This window comes from Callithrix jacchus, chromosome 6 (genome assembly GCF_049354715.1).
Source record: "Callithrix jacchus isolate 240 chromosome 6, calJac240_pri, whole genome shotgun sequence".
Lineage (NCBI taxonomy): Eukaryota > Metazoa > Chordata > Mammalia > Primates > Cebidae > Callithrix > Callithrix jacchus.
The window spans coordinates 19,836,838-19,862,641 of record NC_133507.1 but is presented as its reverse complement, the minus strand read 5'-3'; the positions used below and the strand labels follow the sequence as shown (position 1 = coordinate 19,862,641).

The 25,804-nt window shown below is 41.4% G+C and overlaps 1 protein-coding gene across 13 annotated transcripts in view; it reads left to right on the top strand.

Moving 5' to 3' along the window:
• Positions 1-25,804, top strand: part of CRTC3 (CREB regulated transcription coactivator 3) — a 119,346-nt gene that overhangs the window by 9,210 nt on the left and 84,332 nt on the right. The gene's annotated exons all lie outside the window — the stretch shown is intronic.

The following is a 25,804-nucleotide window of genomic DNA, read 5'->3' as shown; positions in this document are numbered from 1 at the left end:
GAAAGTCCACTTATATTCTTTTTCATAGTTTCTACAGCATATGATGGTGTTATTTCACAAATGGCTGAAGGCAACACTGGCAGTAGAATTATATCACAAGTATACGTAATTTAAAATGTTCTAGTGGCCACAATAAAGACAAAGAAACTTGTGGGATTCTTGTGGCTCATGCCTGTAATCCCAGTGCTTTGGGAGGCCAAGGCCAGTGGATCACCTGAGGTCAGGAGTTTGAGACCAGGCTGGCCAACGTGGTGAAACCGCATCTCTACTAGCTAGGTGTGGTGGCACACAACTATAGTCCCAGCTCCTTGGGAAGCTGAGGCATGAGAATTGCTTGAACCTGGGAGGTTGCAGTGAGCAGAGATGGTGCTACTGCACTCCAGCCTGGGCCACAGAGTGAGCATGTCTCAAAAAAATAAAAATAAATAAATATTTAATCCAGTATATCTAAAATATAATTTTAACATGCAATCAGCATAAAAAATGTTGAGATATCTCATATACATTTTTTGTACTAAGTCTTTGAAATCTGTTGTGTATTTTATCCATAAAACATACTTTAATTTGGAATAACCACATTTCACTAGTTTCATGTGGCTAGTGGCCACCACATGGGACAGTGCTGGTGTAAGGCACAGATAAATGGTCTGTACTGCATTTAGATTACTGCAGTGTCCTAGGGTGCTTTCATCATTCATATCAGTGGAGAGCCTTGTTCAAAACAAGGTGGAATTGGTGTTTCAGACAGTGGTATACGGTGCTGTTGTTAAGATCTGAATTAGATCGGCTTCGATAGCCTAGTTTCTGAAAGATTACGAGCCTGTCATTCTCATTATGCAATTTAAGATTTGATGTTAAAGTTGAGATATAAACTTTAAGATGAAGCATAACTCGATTATTTGGATGCCTGACCATTTTAAAATCACTACCTTATTTATTTGTGATAGAAGCTGGGTTCACTTTTTTGATGATGTCAAATAAAGCCAAATGTGTTATTTAAACTGGGACTTCTATTCGAGAGTGCTAATGGGAACTCCAAATATAATGGTCATTAGAAAAAGTACAATATGAACATATTTGTACTCTATTACACTGGAATCTTGTCTTCGATATAATGATGGTGGATGCTTTACCATATTACTGCCCCTTTTAGAGATCTACTTTCGTATATCAAACTACCTTATATATTAACCCATTGGGTCATTTAGTATCCAAATAACATAGGACTCTGCTGTATGCTGGATTTAATACTTCAGAAAAGAGAGCATTGTGCAAGTTTGCTGTGTCTGAGATCCCATTTTTTTGCTATTTTATGGTCAACTTTAGAGGAATATAGAATTTACTATGATATTCCCCTCCCAGTGCATTGGGGAATGGGATAAAATGATAATCCTTGGCCTTTCCAGGATTCTTTTTTTTTTTTGAGACAGAATCTCGCTCTGTTGCCCAGGCTGGAGCACAGTGGCACAATCTCGGCTCACTGCAACCTTCATCCTCTGGTGTTCAAGCGATTCTCTTGCCTCAGCCTCCTGAATAGCTGGGATTACAGGTGCGTACCACCATGCCAGGCTAATTTTTGTATTTTTATTAAAGGCTGGGTTTCACCATGTTTGTCAATTTGGTCTTAAACTCCTGACCTCAAGTGATCCACCCACCTTGGCCTTCCAAAGTGCTGGGATTACAGGCGTGAGCCACTGCACTGACCCCCAGGATTCTTTTCATATGTTTTTTTTTTTTTGTTGGTTTTTTTTTTTTTTTTTGCAATAGTCACTTAAAGAATACTTGCAAGTATAGTCCACATAATTTTTTCTTTTTTTTGAGACCGAGTCTCTTTTTGTCACCCAGGCTGGAGTGTAATAGCTCGATCTTGGCTCACTGCAGCCACCAACTCCTGAGTTCAAGTGATTCTCCCACCTCAGCCTCCTGAGTAGCTGGGATCATAGGCATATGTCACCACACCTGGCTAATTTTTGTTTTGTATTTTTAGTAGAGACAGGGTCTCACCATGTTGGCCAGGCTAGTCTCAAACTCCTGACCTCAAATTATTTTCCCACCTCGTCCTCCCAAAGTGCTGAAATTACAGGCATGAGCCACTGTGCCTGGCTAACATAACTGTTTTTTCACTTGAGAATAAGTTGCTGACCTGATGTCCCGTCATCCCCAAATATTTCACTGTGTTGTCCCATCACCCCCAAATATTCACTCTTTTTCCTACAAGCAAAGACATTATTCTATATAACCAAAATACAGCCATCAAGGTAAGAAAATTAACAGTGATCCGTTATTACAACCTGACCTTCAGACCTCATTCACCAGCTGTCCCACTACTGTACTCTGTAGTAAAAGGATTCAGTTCAGAATCATGTGCAGTTACTGTCTACTGCCTCCTTTAGTCTGAAGCAGCTTTTCAGCCTTTTGTTTTTGACATGAATCAAGTACTCTTGACTTTTGTGATCTTGTTACTATTGAAGATTGCTGGCCAGTTTTTTTGTAGATATAACCCCTCAGTTGGGGTCTGCCTGACGTATCTTTGTAATTTGATTCAGACTATGCATCTTTGGTGGGAATAACACAGAAGTGACGCTGTTATGATACCATATTAGGAACATGACTTTGATGTGTCCTGTTAATGATGATGTTCTCTTTTGTCAGTTAAGGTGGTGTTCACCAGTCATGGTGGCTCATGCCTGTAATCCCAGCTACTCGGGAGGCTGAGGCTAGAGAATTGCTTGAACCTGGATAGCAGAGGTTGTAGTGAGCCGAGATTGTGCCATTGCACTCCAATCTGCGAAACAAAAAGTGAAACTCCATCTCAAAAAAAAAGAAAAAGAAAAAGTCCGGGCAAGGTGGCTTACACCTGTAATCCCAGCACTTTGGAAGGCTGAGGTGGGCAGATCACCTGAGGCCAGGAGTTCGAGACCAGCCTGGCCAACATGGAGAAACCCTGTCTCTACTAAAAAGTACAAAATTAGCCAGGCATGGTGGTACATCCCTGTAATCCCAGCTATTTGGAGGCTGAGGCAGCAGAATCGCTTGACCCTAGGAAGTGGTTGCAGTGAGCTGAGATTGTGCCATTGCACTCCAGCCTGGGCAAGAAGGGTAAAAGTCTGTCTCAAAAGAAAAAGACGAGATGTGGTACATGCCTGTCATCCCAGCTACTTGGGAAGCTGAGGTGGGAGGATTGCTTGAGCCTGAAGAGCAGAGGTTTCAGTGAGCGCAGATGGTGCCACGGCACTCCAGCCTGGGTGACACAGCCAGGCCCTGTTTAAAAAAAAAAAAAAAAACGGTGGTGTGTGTCAGGCTTCTCCATTCTAAAGTTACTCTTTCCCCCTTTGTAAAGAATAAATATTTTGTGAGGAGGTACTTTATACTGATCTTCATTAAACTTTCAATCTATATATTCATTTATTTATCTCTCGGTGTATGGCTTTATGATTTTCTATTATATTCTATTATAATCTATTATTTGATTTTATATTTTGATATAATCTATGATTTTCTATTTTATTCTATTATCTATTTTTACTTATTTATTTTTGAAGCGATGAAAGCACAGATTTATTGGAAAGAAAAAACATGCTACAGAGTAAGAGTGGGCTTGAGCAAGCTAATTTATTATTTTTATTTTGATCTTCACATTTTCCCCAATTAGGCTGGTAGGCACCCTCTTCTGAACAGAGAAAAATTTTTTAAAAACTGAGGAGAATACTGGAGCACAGATTTTTTTTTTTTTTTTTTTTTTTTTGAGACGGAGTGTCGCTCTTGTTACCCAGGCTGGAGTACAATGGCGCGATCTCGGCTCACCGCAACCTCCGCCTCCTGGGTTCAAGCAATTCTCCCGCCTCAGCCTCCTGAGTAGCTGGGATTACAGGCACACGTAACCATGCCCAGCTAATTTTTTGTATTTTTAGTAGAGACGGGGTTTCATCATGTTGACCGCGATGGTCTCGATCTCTTGACCTTGTGATCCACCTGCCTCGGCCTCCCAAAGTGCTGAGATTACAGGCTTGAGCCACCGCGCCTGGCCAGATTTTTTTTTTAAATAAACTTTTTTGATGTATAATTTACATACAATATAATTTATACCTTTTTTAGGTATATAGCTCTATGCCATATTATCACCACCACAATGAACATGCAGAATAGTTCCATTACCCCAAAAGGTTCCCTTGTGTCTCTTCGTAAGTATTCTCCACCCCCCACCTCCAGCCTCTGGAAACTCTGGAAATCTGTAGTTTTGACTCTTGCAGTGTCCTCTTAGTGGAATCACACATCAATAGTCTTTTGAGTTCTTCTCTAACTTAGTGTATTGCGTTTGAGATTCATCTGAGTTGTCACATGTATTAGTTTCCTAGGGCTGCTGTAACTGAGTACCACAAACTTGGTGCCTTAAAATAAAAGAAATTTATTTTCTCAAGTTCTGAGTCTGGAAGCTGGAAATCATGGTGTCAGCAGCACCATGACGGCTGTGGGGAAGAATCCCTCCTTGCCTCTTCCTAGCTTCTGTGGGCTGCTGGCAATTCTTAGCTTGTAGCTGCATCACTTGCTCTCTGCCTCTGTCATCACACAACTTTCTTCCTTGTTGTCTGTGTCTCTGTGTCTAAATCTTCCTCTCCCTTCTCTTGGAAAGAACTAGTCCTTGGATTTAGGCCCACCCTAATCCAGTATGATCTCACCTTTGCTTGATTACATCTGCAAAGATTCTGTTTTCAGGTAAGGTCACATTCACAGGTTCTAGGGGTTAGGACTTGAACATACCTTTTTTGGTGGCCATAATTTAACCCACTATATTGCATTGATCAGTGGTTCATTTCTTTTTGTTGCTGAGTAGAATTCCATTGTAGGAATGTAGATAATTTGTTTACCCATTCATCATTCAGTTGATGGGCATTTCGCTTGTTTCCACCTATTGGCAGTTATGAATAAATACTATATAAACATTCACAAGGGCTAGATGCAGTGGCTCACGCCTGTAATCCCAGCACTTTGGGAGGCTGAGGCGGTGGATCACGAGGTCAAGAGATTGAGACTATCCTGGTCAACATGGTGAAACCCCGTCTCTACTAAAAATACAAAAAATTAGCTGGGCATAGTGGCGCGTGCCTGTAATCCCAGCTACTCAGGAGGCTGAGGGAGGAGAATTGCCTGAACCCAGGAGGCGGAGGTTGCGGTGAGCCGAGATCGCGCTATTGCACTCCAGCCTGGGTAACAACAGCAAAAAAAAAAAAAAAAAAGAAACTCACATGCAGTTTTTGTGTAAGTACCTAGTGGTGGAATTGCCAGATCATATGGTAAGTATATATTAACTTTAGCTTCATAAGAAATTGCCAAGCTGTTCTCCAAAGTGACTCTCCTGTTTCACATTCTTACCAGCAGTACATGAGAGTTCCAATCCCTGTATCTTCACTAGCACTTGGTATTTCAGAGTTTCAAAAAAAAATTGTGGTTAAAAAAAAAATAACATAAAATTTACCATCTTAACCATTTTTTAAAAGTAGTTTCTTGGTATCTTCTAAAAACATTTTTAAATGTATACTTCAGTGTTATTACGTACATTCATGTTGTGCAACCCATCTCCAGAATTTTTTTCATCTGACAAAACTGAAATTCTGTGCCGTTTCAACAAGAATTCTCCATGTTCCCTTCCCACCTGCCTCTCGCAACCACTGTTCTGTCTCTATGACTTTGGCTATTGTAAGTCAAAGTCATATAAGGGAAATCATACACCATTTGTCTTTTTTTTGTGACTGGCTTGTACTCAGTAGAATGTCTTTGGGGTTCACCTGTGTTATAGTCTGTGACAGGATTTCCTTCCTTTTAAGTGCTGAGAAACATTGGCTGTGTATGCCACATTTTGTTCCGTTCATCCACTGATGGACCCTTGGTTGCCTCTACCTCTTAGCTGCTGTGAATAATGCTGCTGTGATCATGGATGTGTAAATATTATCTCTTCAAGGCTCTGCTTTAAATTTAAAAAGTACCTACTTTTGGGTACCTACAGAAGTAGGATTGCTGGATCATATGATAATTCTGGTTTTAGTTTTTTTTTTTTGAGATAGAATCTCACTCTGTCTCCTGGGCTGGAATACAGGGGCACGATCTCAGCTCCCTGCTATCTCTGCCTCCCAATTCAAGCAATTCTGCCTCAGCTTCCTGAGTAGCTAGGATTAGCTGGCCACCATGCCCAGCTAATTTTTGTGGTTTTAGTAGAGATGGAGTTTCGCCATGTTGGCCAGGCTAGTCTTGAACTCCTGACCTCATGATCTGCCCGCCTCGGCTTCCCAGAGTGCTAGGATTGCAGCTACTGCACCTGACCCTGGTTTTAATTTGAAGGGATGCCATACTGTTTTCTATAGCAGCGGCACCCTTTCCCATTCTCACCAACAGTAGGAAGGTTTGCATTCTCCCCGTACCCTCACCAACGCTTTCTGTTTTTGTTTGTCTGTTTTTTTTGTTAGGAGCCATCCTAGTGCGTGTGAAGTGGTAGTATTTCAATTTAAAAAATTTTAGGCTACTCTGCCTATGGAGTAGACATTGTCTTATTTCTTTAGTTTCTTAATAAAGTTGCTCTCACTTTACTCTAAAATTTTTTTTTTAATTTAGTCATTCTAGTACATGTGTAGTGGTATCTCACTGTGGTGTTTTAAATTTATTTTTTATATTTTAGACGGAGATTCACTCTGTCACCCAGGCTAGAGTGCGGTGGCATGATCTCAGCTCACTGCATTCTCCACTACTGGGTTCAAGTGATTCTCTTATCTCAGCCTCCTTAGTAGCTGGAACTACAGTTGCATGCCACCACACCCGGATAATTTTTTGTATTTTTAGTAGAGACGGAGTTTCACCATGTTGGCTTCAGGTGATTCACCTGCCTCAGCCTCCAAAAGTGCTGGAATTACAGGCATGAGCCACCCAGCCAGGCCTCATTGTGGCTTTAATTTGCATTTTTCTAATGATGACTAACGACGTTGAAAATTTTGTGTATACTTATTTGCCATCCTTGTATCTTCTTTGATGAAGTGTTTGTTCACATCTTTTGTCTAGTTTTTAAATTCAGTTGTTATTTTTCTTAATGAGTTGTGAGAGTTCTTTATATATTCTGGATACCAGTTCTTGATCAGATAGGTATTTTGCAAATATTTTCCCCCAAATCTGTGGCTTGTTTTTTCATTTTCTCAATAGTCTTGAAGCATAGAAGTTGTAAATTTTGAGGTCCAGTTTACGAATTTTGTTATTTTATGATTTGTGCTTTTATTGTCTTATTGATTAAGAAGAGGTCTTCGCCTAACTCAAGTTCCCAGAGGTTTTTTTTCCTGTGCTTTCTCTATTAGTTTTGTGGCTCTGTGTTTTATACTTAGGTAAATTATGAGTTAATTTTTTGAGTGTGGTACAGGGTATGGGATTGTGGCCTACTTGTTTTGGAGGTTAAATTGTTCTAGCACTATTTGATGAAGACTTTCTTTTCTTGTTGAAATGCCTTGGCACCTTTGTTGAAAATCAATTGACCATATACATGTGGGTCTATTTCTGGACTCTTCTGTGTCATTGGTTTCTTTGTCTATCGTTTTGCTAAAACCACACTGTCTTGATTACTGTACCTTTATAGGGAGGTTCAGAATTAAGTAATGAGAGTCCTCTTTGTTCTTTTTTTGAAGCTGTTTTGCTTATTTTAGTTCCTTTGCCTATCCATAACGTTTTAGAATGAACTTGTTAATGTCTACAATAACACCGGCTAGGATTTTAAATGGGGTTGTGTTGAATCTATAAATAGGTTGGGGATAATTGACATCTTTTACAGAGTCTTCCATGAATGTGGTACAGAAACATAGATTTTTATTTAAGTTCAGTTGCTTATAATTTATATGCAGTCCTCCTTTTTTCTTTATTATATTTATGTATTTTTAATTGACAAAATTGTATATATTTATGGTATATAATACGATGTTTTGACAAATGTGTACGTTGTGGAATGGCTAAATCAGACTAACATGCATCCTCTCACATCATGAACGTTTCTTTGGTGGTGAGAATCTACTCTCTTAGCAATTTGCAAGCATGTGATACATTGTTAATCACTTTAGCGATCATTATGTACTATAGATATCTTGGACTTGTTCTTCCTGTGTACTCCTTTTATGTTTGTAGATCATTTTGGAGGTTACAAAATGCTTTCATATCTGTTATTTTACTTGATCCTCTTACTACAACACTGGTTGGTAAGTGGAGCACTATTTTAATATGGTTAAAGAGAAATTTTCTATCCTAATGGAGGATCTCAAAGTGCATTTTTTTTCCTAACCCAATGGGCCCTTACACAAAGAACACAGACTTATCAGATGAGTAAACAAAAGACAACTTTTCAGGCTGCCTTCTGATAATCTTTAGCAAGGGGCAGATCATCAGTCAAGGGGTGGCTAGGGTTACAGCCCTCATGTCTCTAGACAGGGCCTGGCACACATACACTGTGGGCAGAGAGGAGGAAGTGGGCATGATCTTCTCTGAGTGCTAAGGCAAGGGTTGTCCCTTTTGCTTAGGGGAGGGATAGCATGTTCCAGCCTGTGTAACAGCTAGGGCACATGTTGACTGAGTAGCTGAATTGTCAGGCAGCTGTAGAGAGAGGGACAAAGGGCTTCTCTCTGTGTAAGGCTATGTAGGTATAGTTGTAGCTTTTAATATCCTTTTTTTTTTTTGAGACAAGGTCTCATTCTGTCACCCAGCTGGAGTGCAGTGGTGTGATCTCAGGTTAGTCTCAGAACCTAAGACTTCCTGGGCTCAAGGGATCTTCCTATCTCAGCCCTCCAGGTAGCTGGCAGTATAGGCAAGAGCCACCATGCCTGGCCAGTTTTTGTATTTTTGTAGAGATAGAGTTCCACTATGTTGCTCAGGCTGGCCTTGAATTTCTGAGCTCAAGCGATCCACCCACCTAGGCCTCCCAAAGTGCTAGGATTACAGGTGTGAGTCACCACGCCCAGCCTTATATTTTTTATATAACCTCCCCTAGTCCTTTCAGATTATATCACTAAAAACTATTTGCACTTTTTACATCTCTGATGACTACATTGTAACAAAATTGCATCATGTTGTTTGTAATTGAGGGCTTTTCAGTTCTAATTTAGGGAATGATCTGATGGTCAAGGGAAGAAGCCCTATTAGCAAGGCAGTTTGCAGAGGCCTGGAGGGCCAGGACCAGCACAGTGGATTTCCTGGGGTTCACTGCCAATAGGAGTAGTGTAATGAGGCCCAGGGTTTGCATAGCAAGTGTGTAAGAGAACCAGGACTTAAAAATTGAATCTTTGACTGCTAGTTCCTTTCCATGGTGTTCCTTTACTGCGTTTCCTTTCATATTTTCATGAGGTTCCTTAAAAAAAAAAAAAAAAAGATTGGCAAAAGAGATATTAGTTAAATTTAAACAAAAGAAAACCTAAGTAGCAATATTAATCTCAAAATACTACTACTAAGCACAGCTGACATTTATTGAGTACGTGCTATGTGCCAGACACTGTTAAGCTCTCTGTGTAGATGGTAATTATCATAGCATTATTGACTTTTGTGTGATGAAACAACATAGCAACAAATTGCAAAAAGAAAAAGCTGCAGTAGATGAGGAGCATTAGACAATAGCACAATTACAGATTTTTTTTTTTTTTTTTTTTTTTGAGATGGAGTCTGTTTCCCAGGCTGGAGTTGAGTGGCGCAATCTCTGTTTACCACAACCTCTGCCTCCCAGGTTCAAGTGATTGAACCTGCCTCAGCCTCCTGAGTAGCTGGGATTACAGGTGCATGCCACCATGCCCAGCTCATTTTTGTATTTTTAGTGGAGACAGGGTTTCACCATGCTGGTCAGGCTGGTCTGGAACTCCTGACCTCGTGATCCACCCACCTCGGCCTCCCCAAGTGCTGAGATTACAGGCACGACTGTGGCTTCCCTGTAATAAGGGAGCCACAATCTCCCTTATTGTTGGGCGTTTGGGTTGTTTTCACTCTTTGTTCATGGTGTGTGTGTGTGTGTGTGTGTGTGTGTGTGTGTGTGTGTAGTGTAAATTGATCACATACTAGGCCAAATAAATTCTCAGTAAATTTAGAAAGGAGAAATGGAATCTGAACATAATTAATAAAATTGTAATCAATAATTTAAATTAAAAAATCCAGCTATTTGAAAAAATTTTCTCAGTCTTTTTTTTTTTTTTTTTTTGAGATGGAGTCTCACTCTGTTGCCCAGGCTGGAGTGCAGTGGCATGATCTCGGCTCACTGCAACCTCTACCTCCTGGGTTCAGGCGATTCTCCCAACTCAGCCTTCCAAGTAGCTGGGACTACAGGCATGTGCCACCATACCGGCTAATTTTTGTATTTTTTGATAGAAATGGGGTTTCACCATTTGTTAGTGAAATTTTTGTATTTTTTAGTAGAAATGGGGTCTTGAACTCCTGACCTTGTGATCCGTCCGCCTCAGCCTCCCAAAGTGCTGGGATTACAAGTGTCAGCCACCGCACGTGGCCAGTCTTTTTGATAACTATTAGATATACTATCAGGCCGGTGTCATGGCTCACGACTGTAATCCCAACACTTTGGGAGGCCGAGATGGGCAGACTGCTTGAGCCCAGGAGCTGGAGAAAGATAATAAAGAGCTAGAAGAATGCCTTCACTTTGTAAACCTGAGGAATGCCTTGGATCCCTCCTCAGGAAAATACATATGTATGCATGCTTTCACTTAACTTTTTTCCTTTTTTTTTTTTTTTTTTTTTTTGAGACGATCTTGCCCTGTCGCCCAGGCTGGAGCGCATAAGTGTGAGACGATCTTGCCTCTGTCTCCTAGGTTTAAGTGATTCTCCTGCTTCAGCCTCCTGAGTAGCTGTGACTTCAGGCACCTACCACTACACCTGGCTGATTTTTTGTATTTTTTGCAGAGATGGGGTTTCACCATGTTGGTCATGCTGGTCTTGAACTCCCTACCTCACGTGATCGGTCCACCTCAGCCTCCCAAAGTGCTGGGATTACAAGTGTGAGCCACTGCACCCGGCCTCATTTACTTCCTTTTAAAAAACTTTTTATTAGGGAAAATTTCAAACCTATTACATTCATTTTTTGCATAAATTTTGATCCTGTGTCAAGAACTCTTGGTCTAGGATGACTTACATTTGTAAGTATTAAATATTTAAAATCATTTCCCTTATTTGCAAATATATATATATATATTATATATATCTGAATCTATAAAATGTATCTGAAGGAAAATTAGAAAATGTTTCAGTAACTTAGTGCAAGGTTAGACAGGCAGATGGCACTGTCAAGGAGTTATTTGAAATATCTATGCCTTTAAGCAGCCTTTGAAATCTCATTTATCCTCATGCAGGAAATCCAGTCCTGTGTGTGTATTATCAGATCAACACTTTTTTTTTTTTGGGAGGAAGGGAGGAAGGCAGGAAGGGAGGGAGGGAGGAAGGCAGGAAGGGAAGGAAGGAGGAAGGGAGGGAGGGAGGAAGGGATGAAGGAAGGAAGGAAAGGAGGAAGGGGGAGGGAGGGAGGGAGGGAGGGAAGGGAAGGGAAGGAAGGAAATCAAGCAATGAGAGAGACATTGCCGACCTGGATCTAGAGGTTTACAAGTTGATTTATTTTTTATTTTTTATTTATTTTTATTTTTTATTTTTTATTTTTTTTTTTGAGAGAAGGAAAGAAAAAAAATGAGTAAAGGAGAGGGAGAAAGAGGAAGAGAAAGAGGGAGGGTGAACGGAAATATTGCTTTATTCTGAAAAAAAAAAATGGGTATTAATAATGGCCAATCAATGTTTCATTTAAACCTATGAGTAGGTGTGATGTGGTATTGACAAGAATGTATATTTTGTGTATTTGAAGTGGAGAGCTCTATAAATATTTATTAAGTTTACTTGTTCCGGATCTGAGTTTGAGTCCTTGATATCCTTATTAATTTTCTGTCTCATTGAATCTAAGTCTCTATGTATCTGGGTGATAGGATCGTTAGCTCTTGTTGCATTGATCCTTTTACCACTATATCTTTGTTGCTTTAAAATCTATTTTATCCGATATGAAAATTGCAACTCCTGCTTTTTATTTATTTATTTATTTATTTTTGCTCTCCATTTGGTTGGTAAATCTTTCTCCATCCCTTTGTTTTGAGTCTTTGTGTATCCTTGCATGTGAAACAGGTCTGGATGTAACATGCCATTGGGTTTTGGCTGTGTCTTTTGATTGGGGGATTTAGTCGATTTATATTTAGGGTTACTGCCATTTGATGTTAACTGGCTGTTTGATCCATTCGTTGATGTAAGTTCTTCTTTATGTTGGTGCTCTTTACTTTTTGGTATATTTTTAGAAAGGCTAATACTGGTTGTTTCTTTCTGTGTGTAATGCTTCTTTCAGAAGCTCTTGTAAAGCAGGCCTGGTGGTAATAAAATCTCTGAGTACTTGCTTGTTCGTAAAAGATTTTATTTTTCCTTCAGTTGTGAAGCTTAGTTTGGCTGGATATGAAATTCTGGGCTGAAGGTTCTGTTCTTTGAGGATGTTGAATATTGGCCCCCACTCTCTTCTGGCTTGTAGAGTTTCTGCTGAGAGATCTGCTGTAAGTCTGCTAGGCTTGCCTTTGTGGGTAACCTGACCTTTCTCTCTGGCTGCCCTTAGTATTTTCTCCTTCGTTTCAACCCTGGTGAATCTAACGATTATGTGCCTTGGGGTTGCTCTTCTTGAGGAATATCTTTGTGTTGTTCTCTGTATTACCTGGGGTTGAATATTGACCTGCTTTGCTAGTTTAGGAAAATTTTCCTGAATAATATCCTGAAGGGTATTTTCCAGCTTGGATTCATTCTCTCCGTCGCATTCAGGTACACCTATCAAACGTAAATTTGGTCTTTCACATAGTCCCACATTTCTTGTAGACTTTGCTCATTCCTTTTTATCCTTTGTTCTCTAATCTTGTCTTCTTGTTTTATTTCATTAAGTTGGACTTTGACCTCTGATATCCCTTCTTCTGCTTGAACAATTCGAGTGTTTAAACCTGTGCATACTTCTCGGAGTTCCTGTATTGTATTCTTCAGTTCCATTAATTCACTTATATTCCTCTCTAAGTTGTCTATTCTCAATAGGATTTTCATCAAACCTTTTTTCAAAGTTCTTAGTTTCTTTACGTTGGGCTACAACATGTTCTTTTAACTCACAGAAGTTTCTTATTATCCATTCCTTGAAGAGTGATTCTGTTACTGGGATACGCTCGTTCTCCATCAAGCCTTGTTCCATTGTTGATGTGGAACTGTGATCTTCTTTAGAGGGAGAGGCGTTCTGATTTTGAGTATTCTCAGCCTTTTTACGCTGGTTTCTTCCCATCATTGTAAATTTATCCTCCTGTCGTTTTTGAAATTACCAACTTTCAGATTAGGTCTCTTGAGTGGACATCCAAGTTGTTAGTTCCCAGGGCCAGAACAGGGCGTTAAGACTGATGGTGCTTTTCTGCCCAGGATTCTCCTGTCTGGCTTCCTTCTTGTGTCCGAAATAGGCAACTCTGCCTTCCCGGGGCTCCAAACCTCGGTCAGAAGGGGAACCAGTCTCGTTTACTCTGCGCCGAGAGCTGCCGCGCCGAGGTGCCGTCACAGCCGCTGCGCCGGCCTCAGGAGTAGTGCTGGGGACCCGTGTGGGTCCTCCAAACCTCGGTCAGAAGGGGAGGCCAGCCCTGTTTGCTCTGCTCCGAGAGCTGCCGCGCCGAAACCGCTGCGCCGGCCACAAGAGTCGTGCTGGCGACCCGTGTGACTCCTCCACTTGGGATCTTCTGCTCCGTGAGTGACCTGAATTTGTCTGAAAGTGTGGCGTCCTCTAGTTCTCTGTGCTTTAACTGAGAGCTGCAATCCCGAGATGTTAGCAATCGGCCATCTTGGATCCTCCTAAGACCTTTTTTTTAAATTTCAAGGTAATATAAAATAGCATATAGGTACCACCATGCATAATCCAGAACCAGTAGAAGCCAGCCTCCCAGAGCTTCTGCCTGCCTCGCTGAGCAAGCCCGGGAAAGGGGAGCAGAAAGAGGCTTGAAGGGAAGGATGAGCTCTGCCTGTCCCGTTGGCCCAGGGAGCACTCCTAATGATGCCAAGGAGCTCAATTCCAAGCAGGTGAGAAGCTTATGGAGTGAAACAAGAGAGACTGATTCTCATTCAATATTTTCAGATTGTGGAGGGCAGAACAATGAGATGAACAAAGCACCCATCTGTTCTCTACTTCCTTTTTCTGAAAGGAAGAGGTGAGGTTTCTTCATGCCATCTGGACAGTGTTGGGGTTACGTGACTAGACTCCCCCCAGCGGAGTCTCCTTTGGTAAATCACAGAATTCTCTGAATCTTGTCTATAAGCAGTGATAAAGGCAATTACTTGGTAGAGTTGTTCATAAGGATCTAATGAATGCAGAATAGAGGCACATCTTTGGAAAACTAAAGTACTAAGCAGACGTCAGTAATGTGGCAACACAAACAGTGCTTACCAACAGTTGTGAAGCAGAAGTTTGTGTTTATCATTTCCTACCTCTTTCTCTGTGCTCGTCTTACTTTCTCCCCCTCATCTCTGCTGTCCAGTATGTTAGTTACTAGTCTTTGTGGCTGTTTTCATGTAAATTAAGATTAAATACAATTAAAAATTCAGTTCCTAGGTTGCAAAAGCCACATTTCAAGTGCTCAGGCGCCACATGTGGCTGGTGGCCACCAAACTGGACAGCACTGCCCCCTATTTTGAGAGGAGAGGGTTCTTGGAGGAGGTAGGCGTTCTCTTGCTGCGTTCCAGGTTCTGGTTTCAGCACCAGATTGAGTCCCTTCTTCTCCGGAGAGCCCAGGGCTGTAAGGTGGTCCTCCCTTCCTAGCTTGTCTCTATCAGCCAATCAGATTTCTGTGCCTTGGTTGAAGTGTGTTTGAGTGGTAAGCAGAGCACTCTGATTAAGTTCATATCAAAAGTTTGAACTTCCACTTAACTGCTCTGAGTACATGCCTTTCAAAAGAGGATGCCCACAAAATCAGATCTCCATTTGGTAGACTTTCTTACTGTAAAATGTGGCAGTTCCTCAGAAAGGCTGTGTGGTAGGCGTGCTTACGTTACACACACATTAGTCTTCGAAAGGAACAGACTGACCCTGCCTATCAAAAGAGGATGCCTGTGGAATCACATCTCCAGCTGGTAGAATTTCTCGTTGTAAATGTGGCAGTTCCTCGCAAAGGCTGTGTGGTAGGCATGCCCTCAACGCGAGCACGCACACACTCACACACACGTCTTCTAAAGGAACAGATTGATCCTGTATGGTAGGTGTGCCCTTACATTACACACACACACACACACACACACACACGTGTGCGTTCTAAAGGAACAGACTTACCCTGTGAGGGTGTTGTATTCTCCTGCTTCCTCCCTACTCCGAGTGTGGTGTTAACTGCTTTTCTTTTTCACTCTTTAATTGATTAATAAATAATAAATTTGGCAAACATTTCCTGAGCACCTGCTGTGACAGCAGGTTTGTATGAGACATAGGACGCATAGAAATGAAGAAGTTGGCCCCTCCACAGAAGTCGGCAGCCCATTTATTCCTCATCTAACACCGTCAATTCCGTGTCCAGCACTGCACATGAGCAGCCTCAGTCTGGCCACTGCCCCTCTGTGAAGAAGGGCTGCTCTGCTTTAAGCCACAAATGACCTTGGAATCTCAGAGACTGTTCCAAAATGGTTCTGTCTTGAGTCACAGATCAGAGAGTCTCCATGGAGACTTCAAAGTAGCTTCTTTTATCATCTAATGGTCTTCAGAAACTCTTTTTCTGCAGTCAGCTTCCAGCTGCTCATTGCTCCTGATTACCTCTCCTTTAGTTCTGTCTCCTGGAGTGTGGGCGATGTAAACTCTCCTTCCTTTGGTTCTCCTTAGGATAAGCTGTGGCGTGACGAAGATAAGCTGAGGCAGCAGGCAGGCCTGGGTTTGAGTCCTGCTTCTGCCACTCTTGATAGATGATGCGGGCATTTCCTCAACTATCTCAGCCTAGTTTTTTGTATGCAAAATGGGGATTATAATAATTATCCATAGGATAAACTGAGCTAATGGGAGGCATGAGGCCTTGACCAAGAGGTTTTGGAGCTCGAGTGTGTTAAGGGAACTGGGGTGTAAAGAAAATGGATTCCTTCCCAAGCATCTAACTAATTTCTAGTCATGTATGTTCATTCTTCATAGTTCATGGCATAGTTACCTGTTCAAAACTTAAAAGTGAGAAGGAATTTTGTTCCCAAGGTTATAATGTTATATTTTCTTCCCATAGCCAGGCCTGCTCTTGGTACAGCATGCTCTCTGCCAGCTCTGAGACAATCCGCTTTTATCCAAATACTATTAGATATAATGAGGCAGGGCAGTGACCTTGGGCTTCTGCATGAGATTTAGAATACCACATTTGTAAATTATTTTAGCATGAATTATTTCTGGGAAAGATTTTTCACTGATTACTAATGTCACCTATTATATGTTGTGTCTTATTTTATTTTCCAGAGATTGACATTTTTCTGACCTTGTCTCAAATCTTTTTAAGAGTTTGTGCCTCCCAAACTACATGCACTGCACAACTCTGATTTTTTTTTTTTTTTACTGCGTCTGTATGTGAGTGCTCACTGGTTTGCCTTTGATTTTGACTTCCAGAAGCATGTTCTTCTATTCTGCCTAAGGAAATAGTGAGAAGCACAGAGAGTTAGGGGGTTACTTAATAGTTTTGGAATGTGCATCTGTCCCAAAATAGGAGCTGCGACCAAGATTATGGTGGTTGTATTTTTTAATCCATATTTGAATCGTTCTTTTTTCCCTTCCTTTTTATCTAACCAACCATGTTGAATAGAAGACTTATAGGATGAGAGAGAAAAGTAGACAACTCATGAATCTTTAATCACCTGGAATAAAGCCTTTGTTTGAAGTTAAAGAAGGGGAGGGAAACATTGGTACCACACACTGAATTAGGAACATCTGTGCCCATGAGAACTTGAGCAAGAGAACTGGAATATTCTCATTTTCATTCTGCCTCCCACGTGCTCTCAATAGTTCATGCAATGGGGGGGTCAGAGATAGCATGGCTACTTAAGCTCTTTATAATACCCCTCCAGGTATTGCTTTAAAAGACTGAATTGGATTCCATTAATTGAAAACTTTTATGTCAGAAAAGTTGGAAGAGTTTGCTGAGAAGGCTATCCATGGAATAAAACAAGTGGTCTATTTGAAAAGAAACACCACAAGTACTAAAGCAGCAACATATACTTTGCCTTAAAATATTACGGCACAATCTTAAGGGCGGTACAGAGGCTGCATAGTGTGACAGGCAAAAGGTCACACTCTGAATCCAAATGCAGCCTCTGCCACTTTTTAGCTGTATGACCTTGGGCAAACCACTTAGCATCTCTTTGGCTTACTTTTCTCACCTGTAAAAATGGGCATAGTTATAATGCCAGTGTCAGAGTTTTGTTGAGAAGAACAAATGAGTTGTTATATGTAACACCCTTAGAACAGTGGTTGGTGTCAAGCAAGCACATTAGAGGTGTCTTCCTCCTCTTATAGTTGTCCTGACTGCTCCTGCTTCCACTGCTGTGATTACCTCTGCCACCACTGCCACCTCTACTGTCACTACTACAGCATGAGCTTGGCCATCAGCTTGGGTTTGAGTTCTAGCACAGCTGCTTACCTATTCAAATCCAAGCCCCTTTTCCATATTTGTGAAATAGGACTGTTAATATTAAGTACCTACTTCACAGGACCTGGTGAGGATGAAACTGGATAATGTGTATGAAGCACCCAGTAGATTAAATGCTTGTAGCTTTGTTGTTACTTCAGCGGCTCTCAACCAGGGATCTTCCCACACCAGAGCATTATACTCCACTGTGAGTTGCATTACAAGTTATGTTTCTTACTAATAAAATACCAGTGGTTGAGAATTATTTTAAAAAATAATTAGAGTTAAATCAAGGTTATCCCCATCCTGACATTACTGCTGTTCAGTTTTGAGAAGTGGGAGAGTACCTGGAAGAGAGGCCCTGCGCTTCCAGGACCTACACCTGTTGGGATGTGGGGGTGGGGGATGCATATGTGAAAGGTGAGTGCTGTGTGTGGGGGCAGAAAACAAATTGGAGAGTTGCTGGCCTTGGGGTGCTGTCTTTTCTGCCAGAGAAGGCACCACTCACACTCTTGCATGTGGCAACCCTTCTTTTAATTGATTGCCTAGACCAATGCGTCATTATCCCTCAAAACCCAACTGTTCTTACCTTGCCCAAACAGATATAGATTCAAGGAAATACTTGTTCTATTAAAATCACTTTTTATTATATTAAGCACTACTGTAACTTGTCCCAAATTTATTTATTAATAAGTATTTATTGAGTGCCTATATGAGTAAGATATTAGCGGGTTTATGAAGAAAATTCAGAGTATCAGTTTAAAAAGCTTATAATCAAGTTTAATAGACTAGGTGTATATACCATAACTATAGCACGAACACGTTGACTCTAGTGTTCTTTTTATTTTTATTTTTTATTTTCGAGTCGGAGTCTTGCTGTGTCACCCAGGTTGGAGTGCAGTGGCACGATCTTGGCTCACTGCAACCTCCACCTACCGGGTTCAAGTCATTCTACTGCCTCACCCTCCTGAGTTGCTGGGATTAGAGGCACACACAAGCACACCCAATTAATTTTTATATTTTTAGTAGAGATATGGTGTCACTATATTGGTCAGGCCTCAAGTGATCCAACTGCCTCGACCTCTCAAAGTGCTGGGATTTCAGGCATGAGCCACCATGCCTGGCCTTTTTTTCTTTTTTAGCTTCCATTTTTAAACATTTACATTCAGGAAAATACATTGAATTTGTTTATAGCTTGGTCCTTAATTCTTTGTTTTTCATTATAAAAGTAGTACATGTTCATTGTATGAATTTTGGAAAATATGTAAACATTAAAAAGCAACACAAAAAATTAAGCCATATTTCATCAACTAGAGATTACCATTTTAATGTTAAATTTATTTTTCATGTATCTTTATACAGGTTCACTCTTCATATTCTGTTTTTTTCTTTTTCAGCCATTATGTAATAATTATTTCCCTATGTCATTAAACTGTGTTGTAAATAATAGATAATTTTAATAGCTAAATAATATTTTATCATATATGACTTATAATTTATAAGCATTTCCCCAATGTTAGACATTTCAGTTGATTCTGATTTTTCTTTATGAATAATATTGTCAGAAACACTTTTATGTGTGAATCATCCATATTTCTGACCATAGATTTCCACAAGTAGAATTCTGAAGTCAAAGGGTAGAAATAACGCCAAGATTGCTACATATGGTTTCATTACTTTTTGTCAATGATATTTATCCTAACAAAACTCTTACACTGATAGAGTTGGATATTTATTACCTTAAGGACAGGAGATCCTTAGCTTTTCAGATCTGATGTTCCAAGTGTGTGTTGACTATTCAAGAATGACTCCAAAGTTCATGACATAAAGTAGTTTGCATATTTACTGAACAAAATTTAATCACATGGGCCTAGAGGCTGGTGAGTGACCAAGTCTGCCTAGCAAATGTTTCACTGGGGCTTCATGGGTCTGTGTAATACCTCTCATATATTGACTTAAAGACTTAATTTGTTTGAAAATGGACTTTTGTGAAAATCAAAAGGATCATTAATTTATGGTATACAAGTATGCACAGAAAATCTGCAGTTGTCAGAGAAATATTAAGAAAAAACCTAGAGTTGATACAGACTTTTTTTTTTTTTTGAGATGGAGTTTCGCTCTTGTTACCCACCTCCACCTCCTGGGTTCAAGCAATTCTCCTGCCTCAGCTTCCCGAGTAGCTGGGACTACAGGCACGTGCCACCATGCCCAGCTAATTTTTTTGTATTTTTAGTAGAGACGGAGTTTCACCATGTTGACCAGGTCTCGATCTCTTGACCTTGTGATCCTCCCACCTCGGCCACCCAAAGTGCTGGGATTATAGGCGTGAGCCACCGTGCCCGGCTGGATACAGACTCTTTTATATTAAAATAAAAGATTTGCTATGGTCTACTACTTTCCAGTGACTACTTTCTAATTGCTTAATAGTATGTATTGACCTGTCATTTCTAGAAAATAATTTCAGTTTTAGTGCCAACCATCAGAATTATTCTTTTTATAATAAATCACCAAATGCTTATATATGCATATATATCTTTGTAATAAAATATGAAAAATACATTAACCAAATTATCAGATTGAACTTCTACAGATGTTTGCCCCTTACTTGTTTTAATTTTAAAAGTTCTCTTTGGCAAAAATGTCTTATACTCTAGCCAGGGAAGAAAATGTGTAGAAAACACTTTAATCAGTGTCTGGGAGTCTGAGAACAAACTTAGCAAATGTAGCTTAGAACAATCATAAGCTTAGCTTAGCATCTTTCCTTAACCTTGTACTTCTAAGTAGGATGGCCCACCTCGCCAGCACCCGCTCACAGTCTGGAAGCAGCTTCTCCCTCCCCCATGTTTTGAGCTGTTCCCCTTGAGGGTTGCTTTCTCTCCCATTGCTGACAGGGAGGTGGTGGTAGCTGCATTTGTCTCCCATCTGTGCCCCAGAACGTTTCTTGCTTTTGTTTTACAGTCCTATGACAGACTAGCATGCCCCCTTCCTATCTCAGGGCCTAGCTCCCCCGCCCCCCAACCAAGGTCTCAGACACGTACAAACATTGCCTCTCTTTGAGGAGCTCGTACAGCTGCATGTCTGGACCTTTTACATAGTGATCTGTTAAAGGCATAGAATCAGCCTGTAATATGCTGAGATCACCCTGGTAATATTGCAGACGGAGCTGGGTCTGTCTGGTTTGTGGCCTCTGTAGCCTTTTCCCCTGGGTCTCCTGGGGCCGCTTGAACCTGACTAGCCAGCCTCTCAACTGGCTCTAGGACCCAGCCTGAACTGAAGCAGAGGGACTGAGGCTGCCTCAGGCTCTGTAATTTGGCCTCAAGTCACCATTGCTGGCCTTGTGCCTCAGCTCTGATAACTGGACTCTTGTCTGGCTCCTGTGTGCCAGAATCCCATGGTAACCTGCCTCATTTCCCTGTGCCTTGTTTTTATCAGCCTGCCTCCCAGGGATTGAAACCCTGCCCTGAAACACAGTGACCAATGCACTTTCCCAGTGTCACCCAGCCCTCTTGCCTTTCTGATTGGATTCCAGAGGACCTTACATTTCTCCTTGTTCTGCAGCCTGTAATCAGGAAACCTCTATTTTGGACACTTTTCTCTGTAAATGGCCACTTAGTTCTCTTAGTTACTTGAGCCAAAACCTTGGAGTCACCCATAACTCCTTGCATTGTCTCACATCCCACAGCTGAGCCCTCAGCAAATTCTTGGTTCTGCTTTAAAAATATATCCAGAATCTGACTACCCTGGTCGGACCCACTATCATTTTGTCCCTGGATTCTTGCAAGAGCCTCCTTCCCGACTGGGCCTCCGGTAGAGAATCCTATCTTCTTTCAGTGTATTCTCAACACTGCCACCTGAGTGATCCTTTTAAAATAGGAGCCAGGACCAGGTGCAATGGTTCATGCCTGTAATCCCAGTACTTTGGGAGGGCAAGGTGGGCAGATCACCTGAGGTCAGGAGTTCAAGACCAGCCTGACCAACATGGTAAAACCCTGTCTCTACTAAAAATACAAAAATTAGCCAGGTTTGCGGGTGGGCACCTGTAGTCCCAACTACTCGGGAGGCTGAGGCAGGAGAATCGCTTGAACCTCTCGGGAGGTGGAGGTTGTAGTGAGCCAAGATTGCACCATTTTACTCCAGTCTGGGCAACGTAGTGAGATTCCATCTCAAAAAATAAGATACGAGCCAAATAATCTTACTCCTTACAGTCCTCCAGTGGCTCCTGTTTCTCTCAGGGTAAAGGCAGAGTGCAGAGTGCCGGCAGTCACCATAGGCTCTCATCATCTCTGCCCTTAGCTGCTTACCAACATCTCTCCAACTCCCTGCTCACTCACTCCACACCAGCCACACTGGCCTTTTCCTCTGTTCCTTGAACCTTTCTTAGGCTTTCTCTGCCAGGAATGCTTTCTTTCCAGATATGTGATTGGCTTACGTCCTCACTTCCCTTGGCCCTTCATTCAAATATCACCTGCCAGAAAGGCCTTGCCTCTCTAACATTGCAACTCCCTCCACTGTCTTTCCTGCCTTAGTTTTCTCCTCAGCACTGAGCACGATCTAATATAACACACACACACACACACACACACACACACACTCTATATGTATATATTATATATACATATTATATACATATGTACTTCTTTTTCTTTTCAGTCAACATGTGATATATACTTTTTTTTTTTTTGAGATGGAGTTTCGCTCTTGTTACCCAGGCTGGAGTGCAATGGCGCGATCTCGGCTCACCGCAACCTCCGCCTCCTGGGTTCAGGCAATTCTCCTGCCTCAGCCTCCTGAGTAGCTGGGATTACAGGCACGTGCCACAATGCCCAGCTAATTTTTTGTATTTTTAGTAGAGATGGGGTTTCACCATGTTGACCAGGATGGTCTCAATCTCTTGACCTTGTGATCCACCTGCCTTGGCCTCCCGAAGTGCTGGGATTACAGGCATGAGCCACTGCGCCCAGCCCTGATATATACATATTTTTATATGTATATGTATATGTGTGTATGTGTGTGTATATATATATATGTATGTATGTATGTATATGTGTGTGTGTGTGTGTGTGTATATATATATATACTTTTTTTTTTTTTTTGAAACTGAATCTTGCTGTGTCGCCTGGGCTGGAGTGCAGTGGTGTGATCTCGGCTCACTGCAACCTCCACCTCCCTAGTTCAAGCAATTCTTCTGCCTCAACTTCCCTAGTAGCTGGGACTACAGATGCATGCCACCATGCCAGCTGCTTTTTGTGTTTTTAGTAGAGATGGGGTTTCGCCATGTTGGCCAGGCTGGTCTCTAACTCCTGACCTTAGGTGATCTGACTGCCTTGACATCCCAAAGTGCTGGGATTACAGGTGTGAGCCACCATGCCTGGCCTACTGTGTATTTTTATTTATTTATTTAATATTCTTTCTCCTCAAGCCCCTGAGGGCAAGGGTGCTTTGGTTCACTGCTGTATTTCTAAAGTCTAGATCAGTACCTGGCCAGGGTATGAGTTCCAAAAATGTTTCTTGAATGAATGAATCAGATAGTTGAATACCTGAGTATTAGCACTATTCTGTATGTTTTATATGTATTATCTCATTGAATTCTCACATTAAGCTTGTGTGATGGCACTTTTATGACTCCTATTTTACAGATGAGAAAACTGAGTCTTAAGAGGTTAAGCGACTTGCCAAAAAGGACCTGAGCCACCACACAAATATTTGACTAGAGCAGCAAGTCAGAATAAACATAGGCTTTGTTACTATCCAGATTTATGTTCAAGTCACAGCTCTATCAATTACTGGTTGAATTAAAACATCTCTAAACTTTAATATTCTTAGTTATAAAATAATGATTCTGTCTCCCAGGTTTCTTGGAAGAATTACACAAGATCATGGGTACATTATTTTCATATGTATTTTCCTGATTGCTGGTAAAGTTGAAATTTTTTCATATATATATTTTTTGTTGTTAAGTTTTTTGAGGTAAGGTCTCACTCTGTCACTCAGGCTGGAGTGCAATAGTGTGATCTTGGCTCACTGCAAACTCTGCCTCCCAGGCACAAGTGATCCTCCCACCTCAGCCCCCCTAGTAGCTGGAACCACAGATGCATGCCACCACACCCGGCTAAATTTTGTTACCCAGCTAATTTTTGTGTTTTTGTTCGATACTGGGTTTTGCCTTGTTGGCCAGGCTGGTCTCCAACTCCTGGGCTTAAGTGATCCGCCCACCTTGGCCTCCCAAAGTTCTGGGATTATAGGCATGAGCCACCCACGCCTGGCCTTTTTCATGTATTTACTAGCCATTCTGGTTTCATCTTCTGGGAATTTCCTGTTCATAATCTTTTCTCAGTTTGCAGGTTTTTCTTAACAAATTGTAGGAGTTCTTTGAATGTTGGAGATACATGTTGTCTTATATGTTACAAATAGCTTTCCTCACACTATCATTTGCTTTTTGAACATGATTTTGGAACCTTCTTTTATTGATCTACTTAGCAGTCTGGGGTTGGTAGTTGATCAAATACTTGAGAATAGGGATTTATTCATTCAGCTAGCCTTTGTTGAGGGCTGGAACTTTGTGGATGTCCATTCAGTGAGGACAGCTGTAAATCTTGACTTCCAGTTTACGTCACTGATGATGGCTCTCAGCTTTGGTTCTACCAGATTCTTGAAAGAGAGTGTGTTTTCTCAGAGCCAAGTAGACCCAAACATTTCCCAGACTTTGGCCACATAATCAGAAATTTCAAAAGAGTTCTGGAATTTGTGGGCTTAGCTCCAGTTACCAGGCATACGTTGTCTTCCCTGTGGGCAGAGATTGCCTTCAGCTTACTCCACCCTCCTCAGCTACGAAGCATGATCAGGGCAGATGATGAATGCTTCAGATATCCCCTGTGGGGTGAACTCCAGAGGCAGCCTCAGAAACTAGATGTGTAATTCATATGGTCAAAACCTGTCAGGCTCTTCTGAAATCGTGTGACTTCCTATCAGGCACCAGCTCTGCAGATCCTCAAAGGTCTGGCTTTCAGAACACTGGGGAAGAGTGCAGCGCCCAGATACTGCCTGTTGGAGCTGCAGGTCCTGTTTGAATTTGATCAGTAAAAGGCCCCAGAATGAATGAGCAGTGCTCTTGATTGCACCTGCAGGTTCGGGTTTACTTTGTGGAGACGTCTCACACAAGAACTGTCTGTCTTGGGGGTTCAACCAAATTGGCCAAGAAAATTTAATACCACACAAGCCCTTTTCTTGTGTGGTATTTCTTGTGTGATAAAGCAATTTAATAAGTCTCTATCATAAGTCTGTACGACCTGCCATCCAGCACGTCAAAATAGACAAAATGTTCATGCTAATGGTCACAAGTGCAGTCCCTAGAGTGGGGATCCGGTGACCAGTTTCACCACTAACCAGCACTGGATTGTACACCAGATCCTTAGTCTCTCTGCATGTCAGCTCACTCAACTGCAAGATGTGGCTACTAATAGTACCTAGGAAAAAGCTGTTGGGAGGATTAACTTAGGTCATGCATCCAAATCCTTAGAAAAATGCCCAGCGCAGTTGTTGTTCAATACATATTGCAAAGTTCCTGGTATAAACTCCCTGTTGCAGCCTTCTAATTTGACTTCAATAGATTGTTGGTACCATTTCCCTCTTTCTTGACAGGTATTCTATCTAGGCCTAGAGAACTAAGATTTTGCTGTTTATTAATGAAGTTTCTTAAATCCCATACAGGCTAGTTGCATCCTACTAATTCTTCACAGACTAGATAAAAACACATTTGCTGAAGTCTTAATCTGCCTGTCCTGAAGTCAGCCAGGCTGTTTGTTAGTACTTTGACTCAGTGCAGCTCCCAAGAGAGGCAGAGAGAATACCCACAGCAAAGACACATGAGGGGGTGGCAGCGGTGGCAGTGTAGAACCAGGAAAGAAGCTAGATCTCTCTATTCCCTTGCATTTTGAATCTGTGTTATAGTCAGTCATATTAATATGAAGCAATCCTCTTACTTCTCTCCCTAATCTAGCCCCTGACTGTCAGGTCATAAAAGAGGGGAGAAGAGGCACTACATTTAAAGTAGTGATTATCTCTAACTACAATTTTAAGTCCCTACATGTTTGGCTGTAGAACTAGCCAAAGTTTTGTTCCAATTCTCCACCAAGTTTCACAATAGT